Genomic DNA, 21886 nt, shown 5'->3' on the forward strand with positions numbered 1-21886 from the left:
AATCTGTTAGAATATTAACTTAATACAGAGAATATACGCGCAAAGACTGGATAGAGAAATAAAATGTACACAAGGATTTTTGGCATGAAAAATAGTATAGGCTTTATTTTGACAACGGGTAAACGAGGACTGGCTTCAAATTACCTGAGTACAGACCTTAGGACCTTTATTCGAGGATGTACATGAAGTGGGGAGGTCATAAACGGACCCTTACAACTTTTCTTGAATTTCACGATTTGTACATAGAAAATAAATATGTCGCAAATATAGTTGTAGTTTTAACAAAATCTTAAATATTTGTGAAACAATAATCAAATATTCCTTGTTATGAAATTTGAGTTTGTTTACGTCAAGTGTCGATAGCCGGTCCCTTGATGCAAAGGTAAGATCTTCTTTACATTTTTATGAGCAAATTTTTACTGTATTTCTATAACTTCTGTGGCTCGTAATTTTTAAACTGTTGAGTTATATTAACACTTATGTATATGTTTTTGAACTAATCTCAATGGGCAAGGTTTCCCTTTATATAGGAAGATTTTTGTGTGTCAATCTTTCGATGATATCAGCTATAGCCTAGGCAGATTTTTTCTAGGACGGGACATCACCGATGCAAAAGGTATTGGTGACCCTCTTCTCAATAGTGGTGGGTCACGTTTATGGTTTTTGTATTCGAAAACTATATTTCCCAATTATCAAATACCAGAAACATTACATTTCTATTACATTTAATTAAATCATTATTATATTATTTAAAGTATACAATACAAATTAAATATGATATAATATAAATATTTTTTTAACGAGGGAAGTGGAAAATCTGCATAACCCTTGATATCCAAGGCAGATACCTGGAGCCAGGTGCTCCTAGGTTATGTAGGGATGACCATTCTTGTTCTGGACGACACACTTGAAACCACAACCTTTGGCTGGAATAATCCTCACACTACGAAACTGCCGTCAAGCTTTAAACTTTGTAGGTGAAGGTCCCTTAGATCTCGCTATCGCTGCCGTTGCCAATATTTCTGGCCTATTTATTCTTCGTTCGTGCAAGAGTTTTCTTGAACTTCTCATGGGGCCGACCTGAAGACTCGGCATTCTCCGCTGCCTGCGATATGGCTAATGTTCGCCTTATCACCATACTTTTCTCTACATAAGAAGCAGCTTGCGCTTCTACTGCAGTTTGCAAACTTATGACCTGCCGATCGACGGTCTGCACTTTCCTCATGCTTCCAACCGCTTTGGTGACCTCAGCGGTGAATGCCTCCTTATTGGAGTCTCCTCTAATTATAATTAGATCTCCTGCGTGTGGCTGACGTCCAGATTTATTTCATTCCGAAGTTTGCTCAGTACGTCGGCATACGTTGTTCCAGTTGTTTCTCGGATTACCATTGTAGCTTCACTCGTCGCTTTCTTCTTATTGGTTTGCTTAGGATTTGGGGTTACCATAACCTTTGCAGTCTTTTTGACAAGAGGACCCTGTGGGCAAAAAACCATGTTCGTTCTAAAAACGTTTTAAGGACGTTCTTAGAACGTTTCATGTCCGCCAAATAATGTTCTGGAATTTTTTAAGAACATGGATGTTCAAATAATGTTCCAGAACATTATTTAGTGGACATGAGTGGGTTTTTTTGCCCACAGGGGAGCCTCCTCTTGATTTCTCTTCTTCGCCTCGGCGTTAGCGCTCTCCGGACTGCTACAGCTTTTTCTTCGTTTTTGAGCCTCTATGACTCCGTGCCGAAGCCGCTTCTCATGGCTACGCTCTTTTTTTCTGTTTCACACTTTTCGGTTCACCTCAACATTGTCTATAGCGCTACCAAGGTTGCCATCATCATTATCTGCTATGGTGTACTTTGTCTTTGCCTCACTGACACAATCCTGAAGAGTCTTAAGTCCGTCCTTAATAGTCAATGTTGACATTCATCTGGACTTCGCAACACTTTATCATCTTGACGATCTCCTTTTCGATCATCTAAAGACTAAAGCATTTCCGCTTCTACTTCCAAGTCTTTCCAAACGGACCTGGGGAACCATAAGAAACTGGGGACATCCATGGTTCATCCTTCTTGTGGCATTGAATACTGCAGCACCCAATATGTCCAATACTGCAGCACTATTGTCACTGAATTTCGACGCTGGGAAGCCAACTTGCTCACTTCTAGCAGCGCCGGCACTATGGGGTATCCCTCCCCTGCATCGTAAACGTCCTTATTCAATCATTTGCTTTCCATATATATTTTGTTCTTACTTTATATCTTGGTTTTTGGAAGTCTTTTGGTGAAAAGCCCCACCGCCACGACAAGGTCTACACCAAGAATTTACAAGACTCTTGGTAGCGGACACCCATCGGCAGGGACAAAAATGATATTAAAAACATTATTTGTTTACATAATTGTTAGTTTACATGTTTAATATATATAAATAATTGTTTATTTACAAGTATTTGTTTAAAAATACTTGTTTAATTGTAATAAATTATTTATTTATAAGTATATTTGTTTATTTATAAAAAATGGTTGATTTACAAATATTTGTTTGTTTATAAACAATTGTTTATTTACAAATATTTGTTTATTTATAAACAATTATTTAATTAAAATTATATTTATTTATTTAATAAATTAATTAAAAACAATATTTATTTATTATGAAATATGTTACGGTGACGTGACAAGTCCTCCCGAAATCAAGCATGGTTGTGAAACAACGTGAAGCATCACGGTCGACAATTTTTGTTTACATAGATTCTAGAATTTATTACTTCTTACTTTGTTTACATAAATTTTTCGAACAAAGGTAAAAATATTTGTTACAATATGTTTTAGTTTGATACATAGATTATTCGAACGAAACTAAGTACAATTTTCGAAAATATATTAGTTACAGTATAAAAAATCTTTTTTTTTTATTTACATAGGCTTACAAAAAGAGATGACTGCTTTTCTACCGAAGTACTAATTTAGAGAAGTTTAACATTAATTTTTTGTTTAATTTTAACCAAACATAATAATTATGTAGCTTTGTTACTGATATCTACCGGGTATAACAACTCAAAATTTATATTTGTAAAACAAAAATTTAATTTAATAATAATTAAAGGGAATTAATTAATATTATAATAATTAATTTCTAATGTACCTAGTTCTCTAAAAAAATATTTAAATCAGTTTCAATTTTTTTGCAATAAATAAAATCATTGGCATTTATCAAAAAACCTGTGATGGTAATAAAAATTTTTATACTAAAAAAAAAGATTGTAGCTTAGGTACTTATCTATTTACAAAATATGTTTCTGTCAATATCTTTCAATGTTAAATATAATTGCTTTAAAATTTTCATGAAATTAAATATAATTTAAGGGAAGGTTTAATTAAAAAGTAAATTTTCTACTTTAATTAAATATATTAATTAAATATTAAATATTTAATTAAATATATAAATTAAAATTAATTTTTTAATTTTTCTAAAATTTTAATTTAAAAAAATAAAAATTCTAAAATGGTCAAAAATTAAAATTATGTTTTTTTGACCATCCTGTATGTTTTCAGGACCCAAATGATGCAAGAAAAAATATAATATCCTGTTATCATTAAAATTTAAAAGACTCAAAATAAAGTTCCCCTTAGAAACTTTAAAAAATAATCATTGGCTTCATCTGTCTTGAATTACAAAATATTTTTAATTTTCTAAAAGTAAAATTGTTTTTTTAATTTTTAGTCCTTTTAAAAAATAATTTTTTTTTACTTTAGTCGTAAAATACTTTTATTTAATTACATATAGAATTTTACTGTTTTAAAATTTTGTTCATAAAAAAAATGTTTGATTTAAATTTTTTCTTTCTTATTACTTGTTTTGCATAGAATGTTAAAAGAAAAAAAAAAGAATAAAAAATGTTAAATATTAATAACTTTGAGAAAATTTTATAACTTTTTTTATTTGAAAAAATATGCGCTGATAGATATTTCTGCGCCTATAAAAGTGTGGACAATTGTTAAATATTCATACATTTTCAGTTTGACATTAGTACGGGTTCCTAATCCATCGGGTAATTTATAACAATTTTTATTTCTTTTTATCTTATATTTTCTATAAATGTATATACATTTGACAAAACTGATATTTCAATTGTTTTAATACTTTTATATTTTGTTATTCAAAAATGTTTATAGAATAAAATATTTTTTTATATTAAAATTAATTTAATTAATTAATTTAGTGAATTTTTTTTTAATTTATAGGTGTTAAAGCATTTTTCACAAGTAATCGCAATATTAGCCAAAAATGTCTAATTGGATAAGATTTTTGGTGTTGTTTCTCAGCATTTTATTTGTCGCAGACACAAGTTTAATACGTAATCTGCCCAAGGTAAATTTACATTTAAAAGCGAAATTTTTGAAATCTAACAATTTAAAAAAAAAATATATATATATATATAGAAAAAAAACTTTTTTAATTACAAAATTATAATTATATATAATATGTATTTAAAGAAATTATTTTTTTTTGATCTACATCTAAGAGTAATTTAATTAAATTAAATATATTTTTTTATAGAGAGATAGAAATTCATTGAGCAGTTCTGGGTCTTCTGAAAATTCTAGTGGCGTAAGTAATAAGCATAATACATTTCATTTGAATAAAAAAAAAATTAATTAATATATAATATTTATATACATGGGTTAAAATTTCCCTATTTATACAAAAATAAATTTTTTTTTAATAACTGTGTTTCTCGAAAACACGGCAGTATACACGTATAAATATTGTTCTAGGGTTCAATGTTTTCTGGATTAAGAAGAAGAAGAAGAAGCAGCAGCGGAATGGTAGGAAAATTTAAAAAAGAAACTTTTTTTTTTCAAGGGTGTAGCGAACTTTAAAATTATGTATATGGATAAAAATTTCCAAAATGTACGAATCAAAAATTAAAAGTTTCTTGAATTAAATTAGATAAAATATTTGTTGAGTTATAGAATTGTAAAATTTTATCATTTTTAAAAATTTATTTCGAGAGGTTTAATTTCTTTAATATTACTCATTTTTTTTTATCTTCTATGAATAAGAATAAAAATAATAATGATTTAGTAATATAATCAAAATTTAATATTATTTTTATATTATTAATATTTTGTCAAAAAAAAAAAAAAAATTTATTCTTAAAAAATTACTTATTTGTGCGGAAAGAACTAAAATCGTATTGCCGCCATATTAAATTTTCCTCAAATATGCAAATTTTTTAAAAATAAATTTTTTTGATAAAATATTAATACTCTGTCACATAACAGTAATTCCTCGTGTAGTATTATTGAGTTCTCCACAAATTTTTAGCTTAATCTATCAAAAATTTTGCGAGAAAACTTGCGGAGAATATATTTACATGTGATATCACAACAATCACATAATTTTTGAAAATATCGCATTGTTATAATAACTGAAATTTTTAGAAATAAATAAACGCACTTTAGGGATTAACAAAATATTGAGATGAAATTAATTGATGTCGTTAGAAATTAAATTATCCTTCTTATTTAGAGTACTACTTATGGATATACTTATAATATAATTTAATATACAATATATATATATATATATTATGTTCTAGAGTGATTCATCTAGTCGAAGTCGGAGTTCACTCAGTAACGAATCTTCATAAAAGAGTCAGCAATATGGCTTTTACAACATAAACTAGCATATGGCTGAATTCCTCTAAAAAGTGAACGTCATATGTAACTTGTTTATATTGTAATCCTGTAATTTGTCTTATTGACTGATTTACTGAATGAATAAATAAATAAAAAAACTAATTAAGAAAAGTTAAATTTCTCTCATAACCTTTAAATCATTTTATACAAAAAAGTACACTTAAAAAAAGGGGGAGGAAGAAATTTTGAATTCTTTAAAAACAATTTTGCACCATTCGAAAAAGCAGAAAAAACCTTTCGAAAACGTATAGGTCACAATTTTTTATAACCCTTTTATGTGATAGTTATGATTCTTCAAAAAAATCTAATGTTCAAATTTTTGCTATTGGATTACATAAAAAATTTTGCCCCATACGGGCAAATACTCATGACATTTTTCTTTTTTTTTTCTCATGTATAACTAAAAAAAGATTACCTCATAATAAGCATCTGATGGTAAAACAGTTTTTTTTTGTTCACAGGATAAATCGCAAAATGAACATAAATACAAAATTTTTTTATGCAAAATAATTTAATAAAAAAGTGAGGGACCCGTCATTATTATTTTTTTAGAAAGTGTAAATAATTAAATAAGGTCGACAAAAAGTTGGTTTTCCTGTTAAATATATGTAAATTATAATTCCCGAAAAAATTTTAAAAAGACGATTTAAAAAAAAAAAAATTTCTGTGAAGTATTAGTACAGAAATATAAAAAAATTTACTGCTTTAAAATTTTTCTACATAAAAATGTAAGTTTGTAAAATCAAACAATAATCTTGAAACATAAAAAATATAATTTTTTTCTTTCTTGATATATCCACTACAACTCATTAAAATAATCAGTGTCTCCAAGTAATGGTTAAATTCACGTCAGGTAATATAGACTTTTTTTTGTAATTCCGCAATCGAAGAATATTTAATTTATAAAATTTAATTTCAATTAAATTCTAAATATTTTTAATTTAATTTAAACAAATAGTAAATTAAAATTTTACTTATATTATCTTCATATTTGAATGCTTTTCATTTAATACAAAATTGAATGTTCAATTGTACTATATTATACATATATATGCATCTTTATCCTAAAAAGAAAAGTTATTAATGCAAATTTAATTAATTTTAGAATTTATAAGAGCTGGTTTCAAAATTTTTTGAAATTAAAAGTTACTTGCCTACCAGATAAGTGTACTATTTTTACATAAGATTCTTTTTCTATCTGAAAAACAATGGCTCGATTATTAAGTATTTTGTTTCTGATTGTCCTTATTGTGGGTATTTCAGAATGTTTTTTGGCTGGAATATTCAGAGGAGGAATGGTAAGTTGTAATATATAAAATAAATCATTTTTTATAATATAAAAATTCCAACTTAATTTTTTTTCTCTTAACAGAAAATGTTAAATTCAGTGGGTTCAACAATAGTGAAAGGAGTTCATCATGTTTTTTCAAATAATGATGATAATGACGACAATTAATCAACATAAAAAAGATACGAGAAAAGTAAAAAATATATACTTAATACAAATATGTTCATATGTCTTATAGTTTGTCTTATAGTAACAAATAAATTTATGTAATTATTTTTTTTTTCAGACTTGAAAAAAACATAATACAAATTCTTCAAAATAATAATTAATTAATCATTTGTATTTAAAAATGGTGTATTTTTTAAAATTCAGTAAAGAATTATAACAACAAAATATCTTTTTAATTTCTTGCTTCTTATAAATTATATTCGCCTATATCTAATTTCTGAAACATTTACACGGAGAGAAAAAAAGGCTATGATAACCGGAGACCCAAGCAGTAACTGCCCGAGTGAACAAAGCAGGTAGCATTAAAGCTATCACAATTTGGGTCTCAAGCAGTATTTGCCTGGCATTTCTATAAATAAAGAAATGGTAAAATAGAGTAACGAGTACAGTAACTGACACTTTCAGTCAAACACTTCTGTTTTTCATAATTAAAACGTATTTATTTAAAACTTTTGTTTAAAATATATAAGAAAAAAATTAGGTTTTCAAATTTAAAATTCTATGTGTAAAATTATAAATTGTATATGTTATTGAAATTAATGAATTTTAGTTTATTAATAGCTTAAAATATATTTTAATAATAGTAATACTGTTAGTGTGTTAGCCACTGTGCTAATGCAGCTTGCTTAGCCAGGCAAATACTGCTTGGAAACCAAGTTGTGTTAGCTTTAATGCTACTGGTTTGTTCACTCAGGCAGGCATAAAAAAAAATTATTTTAAAAATTTATCACTTGAATTGACAAGACCATGGTCTATCACTTTTAAGCTGCAATTAATGTTAATATTATTATTATGATAAAATAATTAATTACATAACTTAAACTAAACTACAATTAGATTAAATATTGAAAACGAACAAGACTTCGTTTGTAAACTGCTGACAGTTCAATGGACAATCAGTAGTGGACATAAAATATGAGTCAAAGATTCTTCTTCGGCATCACAAAATCTGCACCTAGGTGAGACGGTTCTACCTATTTTGTGCTGATGATAGTTTAGGAGGCCACGTCCTGTGAGCAGCCTGATTTCTGGGATCTTCAGTATAGAGGCTTGGAGTTTTGTGTTTTCCCCTAGCTCTCCATTTCCTCTGTGCTTGAAGTCTACACATTGTGAGAGCAGTCTTCTTAACCGTTAAAATGTGTAGAGGTTCTTCTGCCAGCAAGAAACCCAATGCAGAAGTTGGCGTGGTTCTCATTGCGCCAGTAATCCCTCTTAACACCATTGCCTGTAGTTGTTCACCGTTTTTAACTGGCTTCTAATCCACCAAACAACTGATGCATGCAGAAACCTTGGCAACAGGACAATTGCCCTTCTGCAAACCAAAAAAGTAGTGCAAAACTGTCAATTCTAAGACTGTATCTAACGAGAGACCTCTTACAATAATTAGATAGTCATCCGCATAGCTTTGCGTATAAAATCCCTGGCTATTGAGTTCTACTAATAACTCATTTGCTACTAAGCTCCGCAATAGAGGAGATAAAACCCTGCCTTGTGGGCAACCGTAGGAAATTAGGCCATTTATTTTGGCCTCTCCATACTCTGCTTCCAGGGCTCTATTATGGAGCATACCTTTAATCCACCTAATCAATGAATCCGGTATGCCACATCTTCTAGCCGCATTGCATATTGCTTGACTACAGGTGTTAGGGAAAGCAACACTATATCTAGAAAAGTGCCCACCGCATAACCCCCTGAGTCTAACTCTTCCTCTATTCTACTGATTGCTGAATGAAGGGCTGTTTCTACAGAACAGCCTGCTCTATGCGCATGCTGTCCTGGATGTAGAGGTTGATTTATCAGACATTCCTGTCTGATAAAAGTATCGATTATTTTCTCCAACGTCTTAAGGATGAAGAAGGTTAAATTAATTTGTCTGAAGTCTTTGGCTGTTGTATAACCAGCAAGCCCGGCCTTCGCAATAAACAATACCCTAGTCATTTTCCATGCCTCAGGAGTGTAACCTAGAGCTATACTTGCTCTCATAATTTTAACCAAGGGTAAACGAACATATCGCAATCCTTTTTGTAAGAGAACTGGTTATATGCCGTCTCCAGCCGGATGCTCGAGCATTGTCTATCTCTTTTTTATAGGAATTACGAGCGTTATGGCACAATGCCTATGACAGTTGATTCCTATTTCTCTTTGCTTTATGAAGTAACTTTCTCACCGTACCCCTAAGACTTTTCAACTCATCATTCAACCAAGTAGTTTTCCTGCTAGTTTCAAGTCTTTTTGGGTTACAGTTTCTCTCAAAAGTGGAAATAATTGAATCCTGCAGAAAATTTGCTGCAAGTTCCAACTCATCTTCTGTACCCTAACTAGTAGAAAAGCATTCCATTGAGTCCCTAAGGGCTTCAAAATATGAAGCCCAATTGGTACTTCTAGGATTACGACCCCACTTATATTCACAAGCAGCTGACTCTATTCTGAACGTTATAAATCTGTGGTCTGAAAGTGAGTCTTCATCCGACACTTTCCAATCCTGCACTTCCCTGATCGTTTCCCTGATTAAGGAAATCTAGGTCTAAATCAACTAGAAAATGCAGAAGTTTTACACCTTTATCATTGATGTCCGTACTACCGCAAATAACATGGTGTGCATTGGCATCACAACCCAGAATCAGAAAAAGTCCCTCCCGATGACAGTACTCCGCCAGTCTTATCACCTCGTCCGGTGGTGAGGGTTCATTTTCTGATCCCAGAAAGTGACCAGAGGTAGGAATCAACTCTTTGTTACTTACATTTTTATCTCGATACATTACTTTTATAACTGCCAGATCTCAACTAGTTAACTCTAAAATAGAAGAAATGCATTAACTCCCTTATAGGCGATGCACAACCTGGTAGCCAATTCCTGTAGTGAACACACTAACTCCCCACAGTTACTCAGTCCTCTAATCTTACCCTTGTAAACCCAAGGTTCTTGAATAAATGCAATAGCTGTTTGCATCGCTGTCAAGCTCTTGGATAGAATCGCCGTTGCGCTTTTACAGTGATGCAAGTTAATCTGCGAAAAAAACGTAATACTTAATGAAATGAAATGTCGTTTGGTATTTACATAAAGGTTTGCTGTCCCTAACTAGCTAGTAGGTCGATTTTATCCAAAGTTTTGAAAATTCATTATTTTAAGTGGAGCTAAAGTTTACAGGTAATAAAAATACACAACAAAAGAATAATTATTATTATACTTTTAAGTTCAATAATCGCAATTTTTTATGTGATTCAAGTGAAAATGTTATTTTTTAACATGATAACACAAGTTATCAGTATAAATAAATAATAACATTGAGTAAAATCATTGTAAAATCACAATTATATAAACTCCGGCTTCACAAAAAGAAAATTGGAGAAAAGATTTAAAACCGATTTTTGTTAAAATTATTTAATAGAGACGATTTTTATTACTTTGCCTTTTGGGAAATCGTTAGATTATATTTTATTCGTGATTCTTGTGTTATTTCCTTCAAATTAAAAAAATTTAACCACGCTCGAGAATGTCAAGACAACGTTTTTTTCCAAATTTGTAACTCTCCCACTCCCTTACTTTACGCTCAAGTCGTAAGATTTTTTAAATGTACATTTTTTAGCTAGTAATTAACCCACCTTACCTTAATCTGACGCGCTGCAATATCTCCAACCATCGTTTTTTTTACTAATTTGATGGACTATCCTAGACGCACGTCTTGATAAAATTCCAATACTTGGAAGAGGTACTCAACCACATGCAAGGTATCTTCCCCTGTGTTCATCTGCCGCGCTCGAGTTAATAAAAAAAATACATTGGGCTCCTTCACTATTAGCAATAGCCATTTATTCGAGGAAAAAATAACATGTAATCTGCTAGCGTTTCTTCACAAGTGCTGGTCAACGACAGAGAATATGTGATAAGGTTTCTAATTCCTCTCCAGATTTTGGATCTTCAGTAAAACTTATTTTATGTCTGTGATAGCATAAGTTTCTGTAATCGGTTTAAAGGCCTGTTACGGATTTCGCATCTTTCCTATTGAGTCTGCGGAATTTCGCTGCTCTTTTTAGGTCTATATTATTTCTAATGAGTGCCTCAGCTTGTCTACAACCTGTAGTTGCCTGATAATTTTTCTGATGCTCTGTATCTCGCCACCGCTTTCGAGACTACACATTTGTCAGAGACACTAATTATAGGCAGAGGTCTGATAAATTGTTCTTTAGCTCCTATTTTGGCTAGTTTATCCGCTATGTTGTTATATTTAATTCCACTGTGTCCTGGAACCCTAGGTGGGTAACGCGGTTTCAGCTAGTCTGTCGAGTGCCTTATGGCGTCCTTCAAACAACTGTGATGCAGTTACATAACGTTTCAAGGAATAAATAGCTGCCTTGCTTTCCAAAATAATATAGATATTTTTATGTCTGCAGCATTCTAGGACCTCAGTAGTCTGAGCCTCGACACGTGTGCTGGTTCCCGTACTTCTCCAGTCAATTTAAGTCAAGATTTAATTGGCATTGAGTAAGCAAAACACTTTTCAGCCACTGAGGAATTTAAGTTTTACAAAAATATCCCTTTCCATATTAACCGAGTTCATTTAGATGCGTTAACTAAAAATAAATTTATTGATTTTTTCCTTTGAAATAGTGAGAAAGAAGTATAGTAAATATAGTGGTAAAATTCTGTTTAAATAAAGAAGAAAAGTAACAATATAAATTATTTTTCTTTTTTATTTTTTTAAACCAGGCATTAAAAAGAGTAAATAAGCGAGTAAATAAGTATATTTCAAAAAGCTATCAATAACAGTCAATAATTTAAAATTAATGTTGTTTAACATATTGTCTTGAAAATTGACTAATAGAGTCTAAAAAATTCTATTGCACTGACAACAGGATTTTTTCAGTGTAACATTTAATATAACTTTTAATATATTAGTGCTCACTTATTGAAGGAATTAAATTTGGAAAGAAATTTCTTTAAAAGAGTTAGACAACTATTTTATTTACTTTGGAAAATTAAATTGAGAATGAAAAACGTAGATAGTGAAATATAAAATCAATACTCGATATCCATCTAATATGAAAATAATAATATTGATCGTGAGTCTAGAATTAATTATCCTAAACAGTTTGATAACTTTAGGTAGAAATACAAACTGGATCGATGGTTTCGTCAAAAACGTTAAAATCGATCAACGGATTAGACAGGTAATTTTTTTTATTGACGATAAATCAATCACATATGACTCACGATTCAACGAACTAATTCTTAAATTAAAAAACCATATTCCATGTAGAGAAATAATTTTACAAAAATCGGCAAACAATAAGCTGACAAATTCAGATTTTCTCATTTACAATACTAGGACTTCGCTATTCATTATTACGAATCCTAAAATTAATTTTCAATTTGATTTTCTAAATCAACTCTCAGAAGCAAAACGTCGTCCAAAATGTTTGGTGATTTTTTTCAAGGAACAAAAAAATTACAGATTGTTTTTCAAAAACCTTTGGACTCAACAATTTTTGGATGTTACAATTCTTACCATGAATTTAATTAGTTCACAGATGAATTCGAAAGAAAACAGAGAAACCGTCATTCATTACAATCCTTTCTCAGGGATAATAACAAAAAAAGCCACATCTTTTAGAACAATTTGGTTTCCTGACAAAATCAAAAATTTGTACGGTTATCCATTGGTTGCAAGTTTAATACCGTCTCCTCCGGATGTATTTGAAGTACATAATCCATATGGAAATGTATCCAATTATGGAGTATCAATGATAAAATTAAAAACTTTGATGAAAATAATGAATTTTTCCCTTGTGAAATCATCAATTCCAGATTGGGGAAGTCTATCTTGTTTTATAGCAGGAAGTTCAGGAGTTAATCTAGCTCTCTTAAAAAATGAAATTCAAATAGTAGGAATCGATGAAGCCATTGGAGTTTGTGATGGAAAAAGTTTTGAGTTTAGTACAGGTTTAAAACTAAAACAATATGGTATGGTTGTGCCTGTTGTGAAAAAAGATGAGATATCTGTGGAAATCCAATCGCAAGTGTCAAAATCCTTAGTAGTTATTGTATTTCCTCTTTTGATTTGGATTGTTTCAAAAATCTTAGACTTTCAAGAGGATAAATGGAAAATCGATTATCTCTTTAGAATAATTTTTGGAACACCAGTACCACAAGAGCCAATAAGAATAGCAGAAAGATTCATTTTTGCAGGATTTTTAATTGGTTGCTTCATGTTCTCCTCGGAAATACTTTCAATAATGACGGACGTTCAATTAAAAGCAAAATATTCTTTTAAATATGATAATTTAGAAAATGTTCTTAATTCAGATTTGAAAATTATGATTCGTTCCTTCACTCTATTTATGCATAAGGATATTGATGATGTAGTATTGAAAAAAATATTTCAAAAATCTATTGACATATTTTCTGATGAGGAATGCGTGGAACTATTATTGAAATATAAAAATGTGGCGTGCATTGTAGATATTGCCGTTGTGGAACCAATTCTACGAAATAAAAGAGATAAATGTGGACGACCAGTCACTAACTATATACTGAATGAATTTCTATCGACACCAACAGCAATGTTTCTTGGAGCAAGTGTTCCATATGCAGAACGTTTTAGTCAATTAATTCAGAGATTAATTGATTCGGGAATACCAATTAAATGGAGGGAACCTTATACATTGCATAAAGTTGTCTTTCCTCAAATTGGCAAATCTTGTATTTCTGAAGCACCAAACTCTAATTTTGTAGTACGCCAAATGATATTATTTCCTATCATTGGATATATTTGTTCAGTTTTAATTTTAATTTTTGAGTTATTCATAAATTGGATCTTAAAAAGAAATTAAGTTAAGTATGACAGTATTAGCTCCATGAGCTAGTTCCTCAAGCTAACTTGGAATAATTTTAATAAAAAAGCTTTAAAAAATTGTAAGAGACATCTAAATATGAGTGATTTGCACGTAACTGTATAATTTCAAGATCAGTTTTGAAAGAAAGAAAAAATTTGATTTTTTAATGTTAAACCTCACTTTTCTTCATCATTAGGGAATAATATAGTTGTAATTTGATCGGTTTTATTACAGCTATAGTTATTCAAAATTCCTTATTTTAACTTTATTTTCAACTGACTATACATAATAATTAATATTAAATTTGCTTCTCAAGATTTATAAATAAGTAGTAAAATTATATATTTAAAATATCCCTTTATTAACACGTCACTGACATTTAATTATAGTGTTAAGTGTTATTTGATATTTAAATAGAATTCGGTGGTAATTAACATTTTTTACAATTAAATTATTCCTTAAATTAATTTTTAATAAATATTAATTATTTCAACATTTAATAAATATATTTTAATATTTCGATTTAAAAAAGAAAATTAATAATTAAATTTTTTTTTGAATAATTTATTTAATTATATTAACAATTAAAACTCATAAACCAGAAGATACAAAAATTAGAACATTATGTTATGTATGAATTTCGTAACTTCTTATTAAGGGGACTTTCTGGTTTAGAATTGACAAAAAAGGAAGGTTTTAAAACTTTTATTGTAAGAACAGTCTTAAAGAAATTGTAAAAACTATTTTTGGACATTGTAGCACATTGCGTAGAGAAAATTTAAAAAATATGTTTGAGTGTATTTAGTTCAATTTCATAGCTGTAGGTGGCGTCTTCCAAAAGATACCTTTTTTTTGGTACGTTAGTTTCCGGGCAACCTGTAATACATAAATTCAAGTTCCAAACGGGAATCTCTTCATAAGGATTTATTCTGGGGCCTAAACCTCAAAAACGATTTTTTTTAAAGGCTTTTTTATTTTTTATGTACATTTTTCTCAAAAACTCGCAAAAACGCCGTGTTTTTGGGTCAATTTACCTCCATATAAAAACACAGGGGGTAGAAATATGAGTTTTTAGAGGTTTAGGCCCCAGTTTTTTAAATAAAGAATCGAAATTTTTTTGGGATTTCAAAATCGGTTCGGTAGATTTCGAGAAAAGCTCTGTACCAGTTTGAAAAATGAGTTTTCGAGAAAAACGCGTTCAAAGTTTTCATAACATAGTTCATTGAGTCATGAATATCAAACAACTTTTTATTACAACAGAACTTCGTATCCCGCTGTTTTTAGGGTCGCTGATTACGAATTTGATGTCCGTTTTGGAAAATTCAAAATGGCGGATCCAATATGGCGGACGAAAAAATAAAAATTCAACCGGATTTGCTTAAAACTTGCTACTCGGGGGTTTTTGGGGTCGCTGATTACGAATTTGATGTCCGTTTTTGAAAATTCAAAATGGCGGATCCAATATGGCGGACGAAAAAATAAAAAATCAACCGAATTTGCTTAAAACTTGTTACTCGGGGGTTTTTGGGGTCGCTGATTACGAATTTGATGTCAGTTTTTGAAAATACAAAATGGCGGATCTAATATGGCGGACAAAAAAAATAAAAATTGAACCGAATTTGCTTAAAACTTGTTACTCGGGGGTTTTTGAGGTCGCTGATTATGAATTTGATGTCAGTTTTTGAAAATTCAAAATGGCGGATCCAATATGGCGGACTACAAAATAAAAAATTAACTTTTTTAATTAATTAAAACGTTCCTAGAACGTTAATGTTTTGTGCCTATATTCATAACTAGCAATCTCAAAAGGCCACAAGTAACCATTTTCAACTAAATTTAATTAATTTCTTAATCTTTGTCCGCCATATTAGATCCGCCATTTTGTATTTTCAAAAACTGACATCAAATTCGTAATCAGCGACCCCAAAAACCCCCGAGTAACAAGTTTTAAGCAAATCCGATTGAATTTTTATTTTTTCGTCCGCCATATTGGATCCGCCATTTTGTATTTTCAAAAACTCACATCAAATTCGTAATCAGCGACCCCAAAAACCCTCGAGTAACATGTTTCAAGCTAATATCAATAAAAGAGGAACACCAAATATGTAAATAAGATAACTGTAGATTGTTGTTGAAATACACTACCGTCCGAAATTGTGCGAACGCTTACACCGCGAGTCATTGAAAAACATACTCGCGTGAAAATAAAGATAACTCTGAGAGAAATTAACGTAGAGACTTTTCCCTTATAGCGTTGGAAAGCTTATTAAATTTCGAAAAAAATGATATCTATTTGAATGAGATTGCTTAAATAGGTTTAAATATATCATGTTACAAAGTTGAAAAAATAATTGTAATTTTTTGCTTATTTCCTACCTTGACTTTAACCTCTTGCATGGTCCAGGAAAATCGACGGAAAAAATTGTCCTTTAACATAATTATTCCTTGAAATCTAAGCTTTCCATTGATTCCAAGAACAATAAAAACTTATAACACAATTATGATATCTTTCGCGTTATACAAATAATTTATGTTCACAAAAAGGCAAAAATAATGAAATTAATGGTGCCCGGAAAGCGCCTAATCAAAATCCTCTGTTTCGGCCCTGGCGCACGAACGAAAGAGGCAGCGAGACGGGAAAATCGAGCGATTGACGGTCGAATTTTTTTACGTGCACGCTCGTCCTTTTTTTTCAATTACTGGCAAACCCGTCAACATTTTTTATTGTTCTTGGAATCAATGGAAAGCTTAGATTTCAAGGAATAATTATGTTAAAGGACAATTTTTTCCGTCGATTTTCCTGGACCATGCAAGAGGTTAAAGTCAAGGTAGGAAATAAGCAAAAAATTACAATTATTTTTTGAACTTTGTAACATGATATATTTAAACCTATTTAAGCAATCTCATTCAAATAGGTATCATTTTTTTTCGAAATTTAATAAGCTTTCCAACGCTATAAGGGAAAAGTCTCTACGTTAATTTCTCTCAGAGTTATCTTTATTTTCACGCGAGTATGTTTTTTAATGACTCGCGGTGTAAGCGTTCGCACAATTTCGGACGGTAGTGTACATACCGTCATAAATATTGTTATAACTTTTGTTTTTGTACATATTTTTTAAAAAACGTTTTGGGACAGTAATTCTATGATACTATGGAACATTTTTAAGCAAAAAAAAAATCGATTTTTTTGAAATTCTAAACCAGAAAGTCCCCTTAATAAATTACACTGGTCGACACGAAAAATGGTTTAAAGATCGGACAAGGCTATTCTTATAGGATTTTCATCGCTGAACACGAATCTGACCTTTAAAAGTTCCCATCACGTGGAGATTTTGAGAAAAATGGACTCAAAGTCTCAAAAAACTTTGTTTTTGGCCTTTTTTTCATCACGTGTAGAGAATGATGCCGAGGAGCTAGAAGTCTCTTATTAGTCTTAAATTAAAGCTTGAACTGTCAACTATAAGATTCAAATCAAAATAGCTCTGAACCAATCAAAAATTTTCATATAGCACAACTTTTTCATGTGCGCGCGCACTCTACTTGCACACTCATAGAGCGGTACACAATGGCACACTTACTTATTAATTTTATTTGCGCTATTTATTTTTATTTATCATTTTTGGATTGTTCACTGAACATTGCTGATTAAATGTAAGGTTTTTATTAAAAAATCCAAAATAGCGACTGAAACTTCGTATCTAGGGGTTTTTGAGGTTTTTTAAAATATTTTTTAATATCAATATTTCTTTTCTTTGAAATATTCCTAAACCAATTATTCTATTAATATGGAATCTCAACAAACTCACTGAATAATAGTGAGGCTTGGACATGTTACAAATTTTAAAGTTGGACCTTTAACAAATAGAAATTATACAGTAATAAGAGAGTGCGTTTTCGCAGTCCAAGACTCGTTCAAAATCTTAAAGTCGAACTTTAAGGAATTGTTGGTTCAAGAAGGGAACCAATTCCGATTTTCGCAAACAGGGACCGAAAAAGAGACTGATTAAAAGAAGGTGGACGACGCTCCGGGTAACCGCATCGTTCATTCCTACTCTCCAGAAAACTTGAAACAAGTTCAAGGTGAAGGGAAAATTTTTGAATAGAAGAGAAAATTAAGGTTTCTAATTTGCTGAAAAACAACATAACAATCACGCCCTAAACACAGAAATTGAGTATTAAAAACCCTTAGGATTCATGTGAACTAGGTTTACGTTGTGGTGGAGGTGTAATAAAACATTTGGCAAACGAATGTTTACGTTATGCGTGGAGTTGGGCCCCTTGCTGTTTTGTCTAATTGTCATTTTTATTGGAAGGCTTAACTAGCACACTTTTACGGAATTGTCATTTCCAAGAATGAAAGATTCTTTATTGTACTCATCCATTTTAGATGTTTTATTTATTGAGATCTTAAATTTTTAGGGATTAAGATCCGTAAGTATATCGATACTCTTTCTAGTTTAGGAGTTTTCTTTAATGAAACAGCTATTATGATATGTTTTTTTAGATACAAAAAAGGGGATTTTTCATGTTTCCTGTAAATCAGGATGGAAAAACCCAGAAACCAGATTGTCGACCATTTATTCTTTATATGTTTGAATAATAAATTTAAATGTTGAAGTTTTGAAGATGTGTAAAAATTGTATTAAAGAATAAATTCAGTTCAAACGATAGTAATATAAAATAAATGATAATTATAAAATATAATAATTTATTCATACAAACATTCATTTACACGGGGAAACATTCTTACATACAAAACAATGAATAAATTAAAAGATAATTAAATATTAATTTAGGGCATTCTAGATCCCTCGTCCTAAGACAAATTTCAAAAAGAAAAGTGTCAGGTTTTGACATTCTGGGACGTCACACAATATATATTTTTACAAATATCTCTTGACTGTGCATTGTTGTGACTCTGCATGCAATATGTCTATAAATCGAGACATAGATACAGAAACCTCATTTTCTTGCGTTTGCGCATTAATTTAGCAGCACATATGATACTTTATGAAATGGCAACACACTCAGCCTTAGTAACCAAACAAAACCCATTGAATCGAGTGAAGCAATAGAAAAAAATAAACTTTTTTTGTTGATACAAAACTTGTTTTTGAAAACTTTGTGAAAACTAATTTATTCCACATGATAATTTAGTATACCATTGATCAGAAGTTATAAAACGTGTTCGGTAACTAGCAAAAGAGAAACAAGAGCACGTGCTTAAAATGTTGCTACTAAATGCAATTTGTAGAGCCTCTAGTATTTGTAGTAATCTCTCCCCCTAGAGATATTCAATGTTGGAGTGAGTAGATTACCTGCAAGTTCATATATCTCCTATACATGTTCGCGACCCTTTCACTTGGCTCAGCTGATCGATCATCAGAAAAGAAGACCGGTAGATAACCCACCGCATAGCGAATCGGAGAGATTCACGTATCTGTTTATCAGCACGAAAGTACTGGTATATATAAGAGAAGAAACGGTATTTATACGCAAATGATTTACGATCCATCCAATATAAGAGAGTATGGCGGTGTGTCGATGTAAATATGTTGAACAACATCTTCACCGCGTAGTATATAGTAAGCTTCCTAGGTCAACGTACCTTCGACCAGAGAGTACCGAGCAGGGCCGCATGCCATTAGGGTGCACTTCCCAAAGTGATCCAAAAATATTGAACTGAAATAATGAGAAAAAACATTTCCCACCTGTAATGTCAACTGCGTAAAAATTGTAGTTGATTACGCATCTAATTATTGATTTTGTTCTTAAGCTTTGGTGAAACGGAATTTTCATTGGTAGGTGAATGTCGATAAAAGCTTATAGTAGTTGCACATAGATACTATTATATTTTATTTTTTCACTAGTCATACTAAAATAGTATCAACAGTAAAGAATACCGGACTTTGGGATTAATGGATTTTGACTGATTATTTAATAATTGGACATATGTTCAATAATATAATTGCAAATAAAGATATAATAAAGAACCAAATCTTCCTAATTATTTTATGTGAAACTTAGATCATATGATAATTAATACACAGATGGTTGATAATAAATTATATATATTAATTAATAAAAATTGACAGCTATTGATAGCATAGGACCACAAAAAAAAGGTTCATTTAACCAAACCAAGTATATTATATGGTTTTAGGGTCGCTGAACACGAATCTTAATTCCGTTTTGCTTCAGTGCTTCAGGATTTATTTTAACCTTAAAAAAAAAAGTGGATTTTTAATAACAGAAATTTTTTTAAATATTAACGGATTTACTTTTATCTTGGTATCCACGGGTTTTTGGGATCACTGATTACGAGTCTGGTGTCAGATTTTCAAAATTCAAAATGGCTAATCCAATATGGCGGATTCAAAATGGCGGTTGCATTTTTTAAAAAAATTATTGGGATTGCTGATTACGAATTTGAAAATAGATTTTATAAATCCAAAATGGCGGATTCAAAATGGCGATCAAATTTTAAAACATTATTGATTATAGTAAAATTTGGTTCCTAGGGGTTTTTGGGATTACTGATTACGAATTTGAAGTCAGATTTGCTAAATCAAAAATGACAGATACAAAATGGCGGTCGAATTTTTAAAAAAATTATAGAATTTTTATAAAACTTAGTATCTAGGGGTTTTTAGGGTCACTGATTATGAATTTGAAGTTAGATTTTATAAATCCAAAATGTCGCATTCAAAATAACTGTTGCATTTTTAAAAATATTATTGAATTTTTATAAAACTTGGTATTTAGGGGTTTTTAGGGTCACTGATTACGAATTTGATATCACATTTTCAAAATCAAAATTGGCGGATCCAAAATGGCGGTCAAATTTTAAAACATTATTGAATATTTGTAAAATTCGATGCCTAGGGGTTTTTGGGGTAACTTATTACGAATGTGAAGTCAGATTTGCTATATCAAAAATGGCAAATACAAAATGGCAGTCGAATTTTTAAAAAACTTATTGAATTTTTATAAAACTTGGTATTTAGAGGTTTTTTGGGGTTACCTAATTACGAATTTGAAGTCAGATTTTCAAAATGTAGAATGGTCAAATTTTTGAAAAATTACTAAATTCCTATAAAATTTGGTATTTAGGGGTTTTTGGGATCACTGTTTATACATTTTAAGTTAGAATTTCTAAATCCAAAATGGCTAATCCAATATGGCGGATTGAAAATGGCGGTTGCATTTTTAAAAAAAATTGTTAGGGTTGCTGATTACGAATTTGAAAATAGATTTTATAAATCCAAAATGGCGGATTCAAAATGGCGATCAAATTTTAAGACATTATTGATTATAGTAAAATTTGGTTCCTAGGGGTTTTTGGGGTCACTGATTACGAATTTGAAGTCAGATTTGCTATATCAAAAATGGCAAATACAAAATGGCAGTCGAATTTTTAAAAAACTTATTGAATTTTTATAAAACTTGGTATTTAGAGGTTTTTTGGGGTTGCCTAATTACGAATTTGAAGTCAGATTTTCTAAATCCAAAATGGCTAATCTAATATGGTGGAAAAAATTGTAAATAATTATTGGATTTTAATTTTAAAAATTGTTTTTACTGCGATATGAAAACAAATTAATTGTTTATTGCAATTATTATTTGTTAATATTTAATAAAAAAAAACAAAAACTATAAAAAAACAATAAATAAATTTTTTTAATTTATTTTAACAAAGTTGCAACAATTATTGAATTAATATTTTAAAGTACAGTTGTTTTTCATTTAGAGTTAAATCATATTTATTTAATTTTGGCGCCCAAGGCGACTGCTCTGACAAAATAAAATTACTATCTAGAATGTATAACGCAATTTAATT

At 30.2% G+C, this 21886-nt stretch overlaps 2 long non-coding RNA genes across 2 annotated transcripts; both read left to right on the plus strand.

The window, feature by feature from the left end:
* Positions 1–3881: 3881 nt before the first annotated feature.
* Positions 3882–5798, plus strand: LOC127281696 (uncharacterized). The gene is made up of 5 exons (XR_007843072.1): positions 3882–4042; positions 4236–4362; positions 4552–4602; positions 4770–4820; positions 5597–5798. It is a non-coding gene; the product is annotated as an uncharacterized LOC127281696 (long non-coding RNA).
* Positions 5799–6400: 602 nt separating this feature from the next.
* Positions 6401–7377, plus strand: LOC127281524 (uncharacterized). The gene is made up of 4 exons (XR_007843047.1): positions 6401–6549; positions 6802–6994; positions 7069–7177; positions 7271–7377. It is a non-coding gene; the product is annotated as an uncharacterized LOC127281524 (long non-coding RNA).
* Positions 7378–21886: the final 14509 nt, after the last annotated feature.

Source organism: Leptopilina boulardi, unplaced genomic scaffold, assembly GCF_019393585.1.
Source record: "Leptopilina boulardi isolate dan_hultmark-lab unplaced genomic scaffold, ZJU_Lbou_2.1 LbouV2_273, whole genome shotgun sequence".
Classification (NCBI taxonomy): Eukaryota; Metazoa; Arthropoda; class Insecta; order Hymenoptera; family Figitidae; genus Leptopilina; species Leptopilina boulardi.